The sequence below is a fragment of the Lathyrus oleraceus genome, chromosome 6, assembly GCF_024323335.1.
Source record: "Lathyrus oleraceus cultivar Zhongwan6 chromosome 6, CAAS_Psat_ZW6_1.0, whole genome shotgun sequence".
In the NCBI taxonomy this organism is placed as follows: Eukaryota; Viridiplantae; Streptophyta; class Magnoliopsida; order Fabales; family Fabaceae; genus Lathyrus; species Lathyrus oleraceus.
This window is the reverse complement of record NC_066584.1, coordinates 260,498,485-260,513,186: the sequence shown is the minus strand read 5'-3', so window position 1 is coordinate 260,513,186 and position 14,702 is coordinate 260,498,485. Positions and strand designations below refer to the sequence as shown.

Genomic DNA, 14,702 nt, shown 5'->3' with positions numbered 1-14,702 from the left:
AGTGTAAAAAAAAATGTCCAAGTCTTTTCTGCTGCCCTCAATATAGCATGGTATGGTTTTTGCATTTGCCAAGGGTTTGTGGTTGCTTCAATTGAATTTCAAAAGGACAGAAAAATGTACAATGCCTGCTGGACAGTACAAGGCCAGGTTAGGTTTTTAAGCATTTGCCAAGGTGTTCTTCTTTTTCTGCAGTATGGTGCTCATGACAGGAAAAAAGAGGAGAAGGAAAACCATGCTGCTACTGTTTGGTTTTTGACAGAAAATCATGGGCCAAAATCTGCAATGTAATGTGGTACAAGGCCAAGTTGCAAGAGGTATGGTTGTTCTTCTTGTGTGGACAGCAAATAGCAAGGTGAGGGCATTGTGCATCCCTAATTTTCTGCTGCCATAGTACAAGGTAAAGTGTGGAGGGTGTGGTTATTTTGTACTTTTCTTCCAAGATCCAAGTGAGCAAACATGGCCATAGGTACTATTGGGGTATGGCTGCACAATGAGGCTCATCATGACAGAAAAAATGGTCAAGAATGCTGCATAATGATGCTGGTACAAAGCATGGTTGTGGAAAGCAAGGACAAGCATGGTGCAATGGTACTTTTCTTACAATTCAAGCAACCAAACAAGATTCATATGTTCTGCATAATTTGACCTTGCAAACACCTTCTAAATGACATTTATGAGCTGTCCCAATTGGCCAAATGCTGAAAAAATGTTTGAGTCAAAAAGTCAACTCTTGGTCAAACTTACATTTAAATGAAAAAGGTCAAAATATGCCATTTTGATTGGTGAAGTTTGGGCTCATGAAATTTATATTTTTGGAAAGAGGGGATCAAATGTGACTTGTAGGAAAAAACCCCACCAAAATTGGCCAAACGGTTTGGGAGATATGGCCCTTTGAAGTTCAAGATTTTCTGAAATCGATTCGATCATAACTTGCCAACCACACATGGGAATTGAGAGTTCTATGACTTTTTGGAAATGGGAGAACAAGATCTTCAACTTTCATGTTGGGCAAAAATTCATTTGAGGCTTATATCATGATGTAAGTTTGAGGATCAAAACTTTCCCTTTATGGTAAGTTTCAGTTACAGGCCCAGTTTCCGTTTTGGGAAATTCATGATCTGGCTTCAAATTCTTCCATGATGGTGTTTGGCATGATGTATGATGACTATTTGGACATGAATGAACTCTCACAAACCAAATCCAATCATCCAATCACTGATTAAATGGACAGTTGACCAACAGTTGACTTTTAGGGTTTCTGACCGATTGTGCATTGACTGATGAATTCCAAACCCTAATTCCTTGAGAATTTGACTTCAAATGATGTCCCAAGTTGTATGAACTCTTGATTATTGACCATGGTGCCCAAATTCCACAAGAATGACCACCATCCACTGCTTTGACTGACAGTTGACTTTCTTAGGTTTTTTGACTGTCTGGGCATGAACTGCTGACCTCTGAGCCCTTAACCCTTGACCGAAATACTTCAAATAGGCCTCCAAGTCATGTGAACTTGTTGGACAAACCCCAAGACCTTTGTTCAATGAGAAATTCCTTTGCTTGATTGGTTGACTGACCAGGAGATTAGTTTGACCTAATTCTTGATTGCTTGCTCTTGAGGCAACTGAAAGACAATGCAAATGCTATGTAATGGATCATGATATGTTATGACCTAGTATGAAAATGCTTGCATAATGATAGGTGCAAATTTGAGGTGCTACAGTCCTCCCCAAGCTACCTTCACTAAGGCAATCTCTTTACCCCGCAACTGCTTCAACTCTCGATCCTCGATCCTCATAGGTGATGTTTCAACAGTCAGGTTATCTCTCACCTGTACATCATCTACTTGGACTACATGCGACGGATCATGAATGTACCTCCTCAACTGAGACACATGAAAAACATCATGCAAATTCGCAAGCGACGGCGGTAAAGCGATACGATAGGCTACCTCTCCTATCCTCTCCAAAATCTGATAAGGACCAATAAATCGAGGTGTCAACTTCTTCGACTTCAAAGCTCGACCAACACCAGTTATCGGAGTGACACGAAGAAATACATGATCTCCCTCTAGGAACTCAAGTGACTTCCTCCTCTTGTCATGATAACTCTTCTGACGACTCTGAGCAATTCTCATCTTCTCCTGAATCATCTTAATCTTTTCTGTAGTCTGTTGAACAATCTCCGGTCCAACCACAGCACTCTCACCGGACTCATACCAACATAACGGTGTCCGACATCTCCTACCATACAAAGCTTCAAACGGTGCCATACCAATGCTCGAATGAAAACTATTGTTGTAGGTAAACTCAATCAAAGGCAAATAACAATCCCAAGCACCTCCCTTTTCCAAAACACAAGCTCTCAAAAGATCCTCTAATGACTGAATCGTCCTCTCAGTCTGACCATCAGTCTGCGGATGATATGCAGAACTCAATCTCAGCTTAGTTCCCAAAGCCCTCTGCAAACCTTCCCAGAACTTCGATGTAAATCTAGGATCTCTGTCCGAAACAATACTCGACGGAATACCATGCAAACTTACAATCTTCTCAATATACAACTCAGCTAATCTCTCTAACGGATAATCCATTCTGATCGGAATGAAATGAGCCGACTTCGTCAATCTATCAACAATCACCCAGATAGCCTCAAAATTCTTACTTGTCCTCGGCAAACCAGAAACAAAATCCATACTGATACTATCCCACTTCCACTCTGGAATAGCCAACGGTTGCATTAGCCCAGACGGCTTCTGATGCTCAATCTTTGACTTCTGACAAGTCAAACAGGAATAAACAAAACTCGCAATTTCTCTCTTCATTCCCGGCCACCAAAATAACTTCTTCAAATCATGGTACATCTTCGTAGCTCCAGGATGAATACTCAGGCCACTACGATGTCCCTCTTCAAGAATACTCTTCTTAAGCTCAGTAACATCCGGAATACACACCCGACTACCAATTTTCAAAACACCGTTCTCATCAACTCTGAATTCACCACCTTGACCTTGATTCACTAAAGTCAACTTATCAACCAAAAGCATATCGGATTTCTGACCCTCTCTGATCTCATCCAGAATATTACTCGTCAACTTCAACATTCCCAATTTAACACTATTGTGGGTACTCTCACACACCAAACTCAAATCTCTAAACTGCTCAATTAAATCCAACTCTTTAACCATTAACATAGACATATGTAAGGATTTCCGACTCAACGCATCAGCCACTACATTTGCTTTACCCGGATGATAATTCAAACCAAAATCAAAATCCTTCAGAAACTCTAACCATCTCCTCTGTCTCATATTCAGCTCTTTCTGATCAAACAAATACTTCAAACTTTTATGGTCACTGAAAACTTCAAATCTTGATCCATACAAATAATGCCTCCACAACTTCAGAACAAATACCACAGCTGCCAACTCTAAATCATGTGTCGGATAGTTCCTCTCATGAACCCTTAGTTGTCTCGAAGCATAAGCTATAACCTGCTTATTCTGCATCAACACACCACCTAGACCCAACAATGAAGCATCACAATAAACCTCAAATAATTCCGACGAACTCGGTAATATCAGGATAGGAGCAGTAGTCAACCTTCTCTTTAACTCTTGGAAACCTTCTTCACATATTGAATCCCAAACAAACGCTTGCCCCTTTCTAGTCAACATTGTCAACGGTAACGCCAACTTGGAAAATCCCTCAATGAACTTCCTATAATAACCTGCAAGTCCAAGAAAACTCCTTATCTCAGAAACTGACTTCGGAGCTTCCCACCTAGATACCGCTTCTATCTTAGAAGGATCAACGGCAACACCACTTCTTGAAATCACATGCCCAAGAAAACTAACTTCTTCTAACCAAAATTCACACTTAGACAGTTTAGCAAATAACTTCTTTTCTCGGAGGACTTCTAAAACCACTCTCAAATGCTCAGCATGCTCTTCTTCAGATTTCGAGTACACCAAAATGTCATCAATAAACACTACTACAAACTTGTCCAGGTACGGATGGAAAATCCTATTCATATACTCCATAAATACTCCAGGCGCATTAGTCACACCAAAAGGCATTACAGAATACTCATAATGTCCATACCTTGTTCTGAAAGCAGTCTTCTGAATATCTTCAGTTTTCACACGTATCTGATGATACCCAGATCTCAAATCTATCTTGCTGAACACACTCGCACCAACCAACTGATCCATCAAATCATCAATCCTCGGCAAAGGATACCGATTCTTGATCGTCACTTTATTCAGTTGCCTATAGTCCACACACAACCTCATAGTACCTTCCTTCTTCTTAACCAACAACACTGGTGCACCCCACGGTGACACACTTGGACGAATAAACTTCTTATCCAACAAATCTTCCAACTGACTTTTCAATTCAGCTAACTCAACAGCAGACATACGGTACGGAGCCATTGATATCGGTCTAGTACCAGGTACCAATTCAATTGAGAACTCAACTTCACGCTCTGGCGGTAATTCATTCACCTCTTCCGGAAACACATCAGGGAAATCACACACCACAGCTAGATCGCCAATCACCAGTTTATCTTTAGCCTCCAAGGTTGCTAACAGCATAAACAACTCCGCCCCATCTGCTACTTCTTCATTCACCTGCCTGGCCGATAGAAACAAACTCTTTCCTTCTTCAATCTCAGGAAATATCACAGTCTTATCAAAACAGTTGATATAGACTCGGTTAAACACCAACCAGTTCATACCCAGAATAACATCAACCTGTACTAGTGGAAGACACACAAGGTCTATCCCAAAGTCTCTACTAAAAATACTCAAGGGACAACTTAGACAAACTGAAGTAGTAGTTACTGAACCCTTCGCAGGAGTATCAATCACCATACTTCCAAACATCTCAGATATCTCTAACTTAAGTTTCACAGCGCAATCCAAAGATATAAAGGAATGAGTAGCACCGGTGTCAATAATAGCTACAAGAGGAAAGCCATTAATATAACACGTACCTCGGATCAAACGATCATCTGCAGAAGTCTCAGAACCCGATAAAGCAAAAACCTTGCCTCCTGACTGATTCTCTTTCTTCGGCTTAGGACACTGTGGACTGATATGACCCAACTCTCCACAGTTGAAACAAGTCACAGTCTTCAACCGACACTCTGCAGCCAAATGACCACCTTTTCCACACTTGAAACACTTCATCTCAGCGCTGGTACACTCATGAACACGATGTCCAGCCCGACCACATCTGTAACACTTAACAGGAGCACTAGAGTCTCCCCCACTAGGCCTCTTCATCCCACTCTGCCTCTGGAAACCTTTGCCAGCTGCGTACGGTTTTCCACGATCAATCTGATTCTTGCCTTTCCTATCAACCCTTTGCTGATAGCTCTCTGCTCTAGCCTTGGAATCCTGTTCGAAAATCCTGCAACAGTCAACCAAATCAGAAAACACCCTGATCCGCTGATATCCAATCGCCTGCTTGATCTCGGGACGCAACCCGTTCTCAAACTTCACACATTTGGAAAATTCCCCAGTAGCCTCACTGTAGGGAGTATAATACTTTGACAGCTCTGTGAACTTAGCAGCATACTCAGTAACAGACCGGTTACCCTGCTTCAATTCCAAGAATTCTATTTCTTTCTTCCCTCTGACATCCTCTGGAAAGTACTTCCTCAGAAATCTCTCTCTGAACACAGCCCAAGTGATCTCAGCACTTCCAGCAGCTTCCAACTCAGTGCGGGTAGCAACCCACCAATCATCAGCTTCTTCTGATAGCATATGCGTACCGAACCTGACCTTCTGGTTCTCGGCACACTCAGTTACTCGGAAGATTCTCTCGATCTCCTTCAACCACTTCTGAGCGCCATCTGGATCGTATGCTCCCTTGAACATTGGAGGATTGTTCTTCTGGAACTCACTCAGTTGACGAGCAGCTCCCATTCCCACAACATTCGGATTTCCTCCAAGTACTCCAGCTAGCATACCCAGAGCCTCAGCAATTGCAGCATCATCTCTACCTCTTCCAGCCAACTCTATTCTGAAAACCCAAACAAACTAAAACCATGAGTACTGATAGGTTACACAACACCTATACCGTACAGGGGAAACAGAATAATTACGACTCGACTCGACCGACTATGCTCTGATACCACTAATGTAACACCCTTCTAAATACCCCAAATTATTTAATTAAAATATATAACATATCAAATCAGAGTAATTATGCCCCGAAGGGTGTCACACAATCATTTCACAAAAATCATTAAAATATCCTGTCATGCTCATTTATTTAATCAAAATAAGGTTCTTTGCATAATTCGCAGCGGAATAAAATTCAACTCAATGTAAAACATGTAACATAATACATGTAAATCATCAACAACCAATATCAAATCAATTAAGACATCCCCTCCCGATGTTACATCTATCAGAGCATGACCCATAAGAACTACTCTAGACTCCAAGCATTAGCTTCTACTCAACTCATTTCTCGTTACCTGAAAAATAGGTGTAAGGGTGAGTTCCTCAATCAATATAACAAGCATTATAGAACAACATGTAATGCTAAGTAATTAACACATTAATTCACCCTAACCAGACTACACACTCAGCAACGGCAGTATCCGTTCAAACATCATAGTCAACAATAACATATAGCATATATATAATCTCAACCATACTCAACATCAACAACACAACACACAACACACATATAATACTGGAATACATCCATTCATATTATATGCCATACATTTATTATGCAATGAGACTCTATGCATGCGGTACCGACTATTTGTGAACATATAGTTCAACCTCACCGTCCAAATCCAGGCACGGCTACCAAGCTCACTAGTCCCACTCATTTGAGACATAGTGACTCACTCACTAATTCCTCACCATGGGAATTAGCTACCACCCCAAATGGGCCATGACATGCACGCTAATCACCTAGCATGCAAACATTAACAACAAAAATCAAGCTGATTTACTCACTAATTCCTCACCATGGGAATTAGCTACCACCCGAAGGCCGCAATATGCATGCTAATCACCTAGCAATGCAACATCAACCGTAATCAAGAATAGACACATGCTCACACTCTAAGTCATAGGATAGTCTATTCACAAATGCATACACAACTGATACAATCACAACATCATGCATATCAACACACATCATTAACACATTTTATCACAAAAGCATATCATATCATGCCACATAATCAAACACAGTATTAGCTCACTCTACTAATACCTATACTACTCAAAACAACGGGAAATGATCCCTATCACATCATGCCTCAGCTAAGTCGCATCACTCAGCCTAAACAACCAAAAACTGCACAACAGTAGCACAGAAAAATCACAATTCTGCCCATACGCGTATTGCCTCTGCCATACGCGTATTGCCCAAACCTGGCCAAACCCATACGCGTAATGCCCACTCTCATACGCGTATTGCGCATTTCCTCGCCCAACTCATACGCGTATCACCTATCCCATACGCGTATGCTACGCGTAACAATCTCCCCTTACGCGTACCAACAGAGACCAATTTACGTTCAAAATATCATCTTTTTCTCCCATACGCGTAAGGCCCCTCCATACGCGTACCAGACAGCTCATACGTGTATTGCCTAGTGCCATACGCGTATGACCAGAAACCAGAACTCTCAGATCTGCTATGGCTTTCTCTGTTACGAAACCTATCCGATCCAACCTTCCACAGTCCAAATTACACAAAATAATCGTCCATATCATCTACACGAATCATATCCTATTCATCTTCACCAATCCTAACATTATCTCTTCTAATTCCTACGAATTCTTTTCAATTATCATCCAATTTCATTCATCCAATATTTCACAAATTCATCATGCATCAATCAAATCAGAGATACAACCAATGGTTATTACTACCCAGTACATATTATCATATAATACCCTTTAACCGATGATAAACCCCCCTTACCTGAGTAAATCCGGCAGTCTCTGAGCTCCAAGCTTTCCCTTCCTTCAACCTTCATTCTTTTGCTTTTTGCCCTTTCTGCCTCTTTTCCCTTTTCACGTGAAATTAACCTTTTTACCAAAAAATGGGATTTTTTCTAAATTCCAACTTATATATTATTCCAATAATTATTATTCCAAAATAATAATAAAATAATAATAATCCAAACTTCCAATTATTCAATTAAATTAATAAATAAAATATTAATTTAAATTAAATAATTAGCTTAGTTTAATTGGGGTGTTACACTGTTTCCTCTAACTCGTCATCCTTTTCATTCGGGTTTGAAAATGGTCCGATCTTAGGTTCTCCCTTATCAATTTCTCTTATGCACTCACCTATGATATCGATTGCATAACATGCGTCTCCTAGAATTGGTGCCATCAGGAATTTCGAAAGAATGAACTCGATCTTTTCATCCCCTACTTCGAAGGTTAATTTCCCTCTTTTGACATCTATTATAGCTCCGGCTGTTGATAAGAATGGTCTACCTAAAAAGATAGGGGTATCTTTGTCTTCTTTTATATCCATGACCATAAAGTCTGTTGGGATATAAAGTTGACCGATCCTAACTGGGATGTCTTCTAAAATGCCTACAGGATACTTAACAGACCTATCGGCTAATTGGAGGGACATCTTAGTTGGTTGCAATTCTCCTAAGTTCAACCTTTTACATACAGCTAAGGGCATTAAACTTACACTAGCGCCTAAATCTAGGAAAGCTTTGTCGATCACATGACTTCCTAAAATGCAAGGTATAGAAAAACTACCAGGGTCTTTCTCCTTCTTAGCAAGTTTATCCTCGAAAATAAAATTGCATTCCAAGGGTTTTGGATCGTCGAGCCTACGCTTGTTAGTTAAGATGTCTTTGAGAAATTTGGCGTAAGACGGAATTTGGGTGATAGCTTCGGTGAAAGGAATCTCTACATGAAGCTTTTCTCTCATTTTTATAAATTTTTGGTATTGGTTATTGATTTTGGTTTGTTTAAGTCTTTGTGGATATGGGATTGGTGGTTTGTACGGGGGTGGTGGTTTGTAAGTTTTATCCTTGGCTTCACCTTCTTGGTTGGTTTGTTTCTCGGATTCCTCTGGTTCCTCTTCTTGGTTGGTAGGCATATTTTCTTTAGAAGTTTTGGACTCGCTCATTGCTGGGTTCTGAGGCCCTTCGTAAGCGGTCCCACTTCGTAACGAGATAACATTAGCTTGCCCTCGAGGGTTTGGTTGAGGTTGTCCAGGAAATTGGCCTCCAGGTGTAGTTTGTGGGGCTTGGTTTTGTGCTACCTGTGAGATCTGGGTTTCAAGCATCTTGTTGTGAGTGATTATCTGATCAACCTTGGTTCCTAATTGTGTTATAAGTTCGTTTACGTGAATGTTCTGGTTTAAGAATTCTTTATTTTGCTGAGTCTGGCCCAATATAAAGCTCTTCATGATCTTCTCAAGGTTAGACTTCTGGGGCACAGCTTGCATAGGTTGGTTTGGTTTTTGGGCTTGATAACCTTGCGGTCTCTAAGGTGCATGATTTTGGATAGGGTTCTGGTTTTTATAGGAGAAATTCAGATGATTCTTTCATCCAGGGTTGTAAGTGTTTGAAAATGGGTTACCTTGGGCGTAATTTACTTGGTCGGTGTTCAGGTCGTTCAAAAGGTTACACTCCGCTGATTCATGTCCTTTAGATCCACAGAGTTCGCACTCTGTGTGGACTACTGCTACAGTGTTAGTGTTTGTAGACATATGTTCGATCGTAAGGGCTAAAGCGTCTATTTTCGCCTGCATCATGTCTAGAGAGCTTACCTCATGTATTCCATCTTGGGTCTCCTTTTTCTCTATTGATGCTCGTTCAGTTCCCCATTGATAATGGTTTTGGGCCATATCCTCAATTAGGTCACAAGCTTCCGGATAAGGTTTGTTCATTAACGCGCCGCCTGCGACAGTGTCAATGCTCATCTTGGTGTTATAATGGAGTCCATTGTAGAAGGTATAAACGATCAGCCATTGTTCTAGGCCATGGTGTGGGCAGACTCTTAATAGCTCTTTATATCTCTCTCAAGCTTCAAAAAGCGATTCTCCTTGGTTTTGAGCAAATCTAGTTATTTGGTTTCGAAGAGCAGCAGTCTTACTAGGGGGAAATATCTAGCAAGGAATACTCTCCTAAGGTCTTCCCAGGTAGTTATTGAATTAGCTGGAAGTGAATCCGTTAGATTTAAAGGTGTCGGCTAGTTGGATAAAAACTTTTAAATGTTGATTCGGGTTCTCAGTAGCGAGACCCGCATATTGGTTATGTTGCACTAATTGCAACAAATACGGTTTTAGTTCAAAATTGTTAGCAGGAATAAGGGGGTTTACTATACTCGAACTAGGTTCCTCATCAGAGGGTTGGGCAAATTCCTTAAGAGGTCTCCTATCGTGATTCTCGGCCATAACTTTCTTAATTCGGATGAGTAAGAGGCGTGTACGAGTATAACGTTCGGGTTCCGCTAAAGGATCTACTAAATTTTCGATACTACGGGTTCTTCGTATATACCGGCTAATAATGCCTTAGTCTATACGGTGTAACAACAGGGTACGAAATTTGACGAAGTTGGTCCCCGGCAACGGCGCTAAAAACTTGATCGTGTGTAATTCGCAAGTGCACGAATAACATCAAAGTAATATAAAAGAATATCGATCTCATAGAGACCAATCGTCAATCTATCGATTACTATCGTTACGGTGTTTATCTAAGGCGGTATAAAAGAGATATTGGGTTTGCAAAACAACGGTAAATAATAAATGTAGGTAAAGACAGGTTGAATGTAATTCACGTCAGTTAAGTGATGTTTCGATTGTCTAAATAGAACTACTTATGAGGCAATATTTTCTACTCTTGAAAAGAATCTAGCCATGAACGTGCTCTATCCCTGAGGGAGAAAGTAAATAATCTTAAACGGATCACATCGGGTGGAGCGTCGTTAGATTTAAAGGTGTCGGCTAGTTGGATAAAAACTTTTAAATGTTGATTCGGGTTCTCAGTAGCGAGACCCGCATATTGGTTCTGTTGCACTAATTGTAACAAATACGGTTTTAGTTCAAAATTGTTAGCAGGAATAAGGGGGTTTACTATTCTCGAACTAGGTTCCTCATCAGAGGGTTGGGCAAATTCCTTAAGAGGTCTCCTATCACGATTCTCGGCCATAGCTTTCTTAATTCGGATGAGTAAGAGGCGTGTACGAGTATAACGTTCGGGTTCCGCTAAAGGATCTACTAAATTTTCGGTACTACGGGTTCTTCGCATTTATCGGCTAATAATGCCTTAGTCTATACGGTGTAACAACAGGGTACGAAATTTAATGAAGTTGGTCCCCGGCAACGGCGCCAAAAACTTGATCGTGTGTAATTCGCAAGTGCACGAATAACATCAAAGTAATATAAAAGAATATCGATCCCACAGAGACCAATCGTCAATCTATCGATTACTATCGTTATGGTGTTTATCTAAGGCGGTATAAAAGAGATATTGGGTTTGCAAAACAACGGTAAATAATAAATGCAGGTAAAGACAGGTTGAATGTAATTCACGTCAGTTAAGTAATGTTTCGATTGTCTAAATAGAACTACTAATGAGGCAATATTTTCTACTCTTGAAAAGAATCCATTTAACAGGAACTATCGCTTTCGCGTATTCAGAACCGAGTTTACCCTTAAATTAAGGCCTTTTATTGTCACTTATAAAAGGTGCGCAGAACGCTAAAGTAGTAAACCTATTTTTAAGAAATGAGACTCGTAAACTTAGTTGAAAAGTGATTTTGATTTGGAAAGTTTACCCAAGGAGTTTCCTGATTTTAAACCTATCGACGCGTCCGAAAACAGTTTCAAAAATAGTTTTTCCTTAAAGTGATAAAAATTCCTAGTTACTAAGCCAGGGTGCTTTCGCACTCCTCGAATAGTTAAAAATAACCAAGTCTGTTTTAGAAAACTCAAGTTAAAAATCAAAACAGCCTTTAAAGTATTTCTACAGATTCAATATGTGAAACATTACTTTAACCGCGATCCTTACATTATAACCTTTAAAAGATTTAGCCAGACATAGTAACACAAACTAGCACAACGGTGTTAATCATGATGAAAAGTTTATTTTAGAATGTGAGGCGTAGAGAGCGAGTAAAGCGCGTAAAGTAAATAAAGTAAAGCGAGTGCGGAAAATAAATAAAGTAAAGCGAGTGCGGAAAATAAATAAAGTAAAGCGAGTGTGGAAAATAAATAAAAGAAAAGCGAGTGCAGAAAATAAATAAGATAAAGCGAGTGCGGAAAATAAATAAAAGTAAAGCGAGTGCGGAAAATAAATAAAATAAAAGCGATGCGGGAAATAAATAAAATAAAAGCGATGCAGGAAATAAATAAATAAAGCGATAAATAAGAACCTGCTCCAAATGGAGGGCTTTAAATCTGGTACAAAAATAAACCTCTGATTCCTGAAGCTAAAGACGACAGCAACTCGAAGTGACCCAACTCAATCTCACAAAGGTGCGATAACCCCCCGATGTGACGGATTATCGCTATTACAAATGATAAATATATGCTTAGTATTGTAAAACTAAGTTGGATGATTAGAAAACGAAATGGAATGAGCTATTTATAGAGGTTTTCAGCAGCTTGTAAAGACCATGGTGCCCTCCAACTTCCCCTTAGTGGGAACATGTCTTCCAAAGGTGGCACCCGCCATCCCTTCATGGCGCCCGCCATGTGCGTAAATGGGGTGGATCATGGGAACGTGGTGGTTACCTCCTAGTTGAGGGCTGATGACTCATGGCTTCCCCTATAGTGGCCGCCATGTGCAACGTCATGTGTGTAATTTCGCCGAAAAACCCTAATTTTAGGTCTTTTTGCTTCGTTTCTTCCAAAAGAGTCTGAAAGTGTTAAATATCTGAAAACAAGAGAAAAGAGAGCATAATACAAACAAAATGATAAGAAAGTCCTAATAAACATGTGAAATCCGAGTCAAAAACACGGTGTAATTCAGTGTGATCAATTCTATATGAAATTTTAGTCTATGGTCATGCACACTTGAACAAACATTAGTATATTCAATTGTTCTTTAAATATTTTGTTATCATCAAAACCTGAGGGACATGGGATAAACCGTTTCAGCATATTTTTGTATGTTGATTGGTTTCTTATTTGATGTAATGATGTGTAAAATGTATATCATTTTGGTGTCATTTTGGTTTTAATGTAATACATATTTTGTATTTATAATAGTTTTCAATTTATTTTTGATTCACAAATGTGTTGTTGTGCTGTTTTTTGGTCTGTTTCTGATTCTAGAAAATATAGGTTAAAAAATGAGAAATTCTTTAAAATTTTAAAATATATATATATATATATATATATATATATATATATATATATATATATATATATATATATATATATATATATATATATATATATATATATATATATATATATATATATATATATATATATATATATATATATATATATATATATATATATATATATATATATATATATTAAAAATAAAATATTTCACCAGAGTTGGTTTTTGCAACCGTGGTGATATTTAGCGCGTTATCCAGTTTAATGAACGCCACAAGTGGTGTTGGGTATCGAACAAATGATATTTCTACCTCTCACTACAGATGTTTATTACAACTATGGTGATATGTATCACACTTTTTAGTTTATTACCATGACCAATAACTCATGGTGGTAAGTAGCTCACTTATTACCATATCCTTTTGCTACCACAGGCCATCACTGTCGCAACCTGAAAAATACAGTGTGCGAAAAAACAACCGGCGAAAGAAAATGACAGAAGAGTCGCCACCGTGCGTTATTTATCCCAAAGGAGGGAAAGGAAACGCTCGAAGTAAACCTGAAAAGAGGAAAGGAAAAGACAAGGTCTCGCAACCAAATCTTGAGTTCGGGAGTCGGTTATGCGAAGGGAAGGTATTAGCACCCCTACGCATCCGTAGTACTCTACGGGATCCACTTTTGTAGTTCTTGTCTAAAGGGTGTGAGTTTATCTTGTGTTGTTTACTAAAAAAGGGGTTAAATGAAAATGACTCGCGCGGATGTCGCATCCACTGCATACGTATCTCATCTGAATATGAGAATCAGAGTCTTCGTAGCTCGGCTGACCTATGGGTTGGGGGGATGTGTGCTCGCTAAGACATCGCGTCTTATGCCTACGTATCTCATCTGGAATGAGAATCAGAGCAAGCCGTGGTTCGGCTAACTACGGGGTTATGGATTGGGTTTTGGACGAACGACGTTACTACGCAAGCTACCGGATGCTCGACCTTTGGAGACTTACTCACCTGTAGTAGAAGGAGTAAACGTGTGTTTAGGAGAAGAAAAATCAATGAGTTGGTAGGGTTAGGGATGCTCATGCAAAAGGAGTCCTGGACGAAGGAACCTGTAAAAAAAAATAAACACACAAAAACATTGCCTCCTATCGAGGTCTTCCAGCTAGGAAAGCAGTAAAATGCGGGAAAAATATAAAAATACCACGCGGATAAAGATTCGAAGTAATAGCAATTAGAGGAATGGGAAACCCAGGGATCCTTCCAAGCTAAACACCATCAAAGAAAGTGAGTCAGTACAGGTAATCGGAATGAAATCTCCAGGCGGTATCCCACAAATAAAATGGAAAACCACGCAAGTTATCCCTGCAAAAGTCATGTGAGCCCTCACAAAAAC

At 39.6% G+C, this 14,702-nt stretch overlaps 1 non-coding gene across 1 annotated transcript; it reads left to right on the top strand.

Annotated features, from left to right (window-relative positions):
- Positions 1 to 9,999: 9,999 nt before the first annotated feature.
- On the top strand, positions 10,000 to 10,106 carry LOC127099752 (small nucleolar RNA R71). Its single transcript, XR_007794226.1, has one exon. It is a non-coding gene; the product is annotated as a small nucleolar RNA R71 (small nucleolar RNA).
- Positions 10,107 to 14,702: the final 4,596 nt, after the last annotated feature.